This window comes from Enhydra lutris, unplaced genomic scaffold (genome assembly GCF_002288905.1).
Source record: "Enhydra lutris kenyoni isolate GAN:26980312 unplaced genomic scaffold, ASM228890v2 scaffoldscaffold9, whole genome shotgun sequence".
Lineage (NCBI taxonomy): Eukaryota > Metazoa > Chordata > Mammalia > Carnivora > Mustelidae > Enhydra > Enhydra lutris.
In genome coordinates, this window is record NW_019154093.1 from 57,801,427 (window position 1) to 57,803,518 (window position 2,092).

The window sequence follows — 2,092 nt, forward strand, 5'->3', positions numbered from 1 at the left end:
TATAAGCATTTATCTGCCAACACAACATTAACAAAAAACTTCCCTTGCTCTATTTAACCCACTGTAGCCACCATCCTATTTCTCTGATCTTTAACCCTCCACCTCTCTGCCCCACCAAAAAAAAACTCCAAGAAACCAAAGAAACAAAACCTTAAGACTTGTCCATACTTGTTTATCTTTTGTTCTTCAGTACACTTCAGTCTTTCTGCCTCCCACCCTGAACTATTCTTGCCAGAGACTCTAATGATTGCTATGTTGCCAAATCCACTGGTCATTTTTGTGTCCTCACTACATGACTTCTAAAAAGCATTTGCTATAGTTGACCACTTCCTTTCAATTGTAAAACTTCCTTCTCTTGACTTCTATGACATCAACTTCTTACCTCCCAGGTTGTTCCTTCTCAGTCTCTTGCTAGCTCTTCTTCCTCTGCCCAACTTTGAAATGTTGGAGACTCTCGTAGCTCTGTTCTCTGTCTATAGTCTGCCTAGATAATCTCAAGTAGTCCCAAGGTTTTTGGTTTCGTGTATAAACTCTTAACTACCAATTATATATCTCTAGCCTAGACTCAGACCAATATATCCATCTGCTTACTTGATGTTATCATTTGTATATCTAATACGCCTCTCAAACTTAATTATTGTCAATGTCTACTGACCAAAGACCACTGGGAATAAAACTGTAATTGAACAAGCTGGGTTTATTGTTTTAAGTAGGTGAGAATACACACCATGGAGAACCTTGGACATCTTAGTAAGAGGGTATTATAATTTTGGACTTCTTAGGTGATTTAGGGAAGGGTTCAAGGAAGAAGGACTTTGCTCTGGATTGGAAGCTGTAGGAGGCAAGACTAATTTTATAATTGGATATTTTAATAAGTATTATTTAGACGGATTGAGTATTATCTACTGGGCTGAGGCTGTAAGTATAATTGGTAAAGCAGGAGCATTCATTCATATTAGCCAGGATAGGAAAATGTTTGCTCATTTTTGTGGCTCAGACAATGTTTATATTTTGCCTACGTTCAGATATAGTTACAGATAGAATTACAAAAATAACTTTAATTTTTGTCTTGATTTATCATGGTCATAGAGTGGCTTTGTCAGATGTTGATTTTCTGTGAATTTACACCCCCCTTCCTTACCACCTCTCCCAACATACTAAGTTCATTCCTATCCCTGCACTAACTCTATCCCTTACCTGGCAGTCTCTTTCCCTGTTGGCTCCCATCATGGCGCTTCTTTTCTAGTCACTAACACATCCGTCCACTTTATTTCCTTCAAAGCACTAATCAATATCTGGAAGAAATGTGTTCATTTGTTCGTTTCTTTCTTTTTTTTTTTTTAAGATTTTATTTATTTGACAGAGATCACAAGTAGGCAGAGAGGCAGGCAGAGAGGCAGGCAGGGAAGCAGGCTCCCCGACGAGCAGAGAGCCCAATGCGGGGCTCGATCCCAGGACCCCGGGATCACGACCCGAGCCGAAGGCAGAGACCCCAACCCACTGAGCCACCCAGACGCCCCTGTTCGTTTCTTTATTGTCCTCTCCTTACTGGAATTTTGCTTCATACAGGGTTGATGTTTTTCTATGGTGTTCACAGGTGTAACCCCAGCCTCTAGAAACCTGCCTCACAGCCATGGGCTCAATATGAATGAATGTTTGAATGTCGCTGGGCTCATTTCCGCAACAAAATCATAAACAACCAGCAGTTGCATTTTTTGTTTGTTTTAATTTAGTGGGGCACTCAGCAAAAAGAAGGGGAAAGCAGGGGGTCAGGAAAGTGACCATCTTTTATCCATAGAGTGCCCAGTGTCTTGTGATGCCACGGTACGTCAGGATACGCTAGAACTTCTAGAACCTGAGACCCTTCTGTCTCTGAATTATCTTTCCTGAAGATAATGCTGGATCCTTAACCTTACGGTTCACTATTTTTTTTTTAAGCAAAGAATTATTCCCGGGCTTTATTTCTGTAACGGCTCTTTTAGCCAACCACCGCCTAGGGGAAGATACCCAGCCCTCTTGCGCAAGCGCCCAGGAGCAGATTCCGCGACTCCGAGGATTTTCGAGTGCGCATGAGCAACCAGAAGCGGCCAGG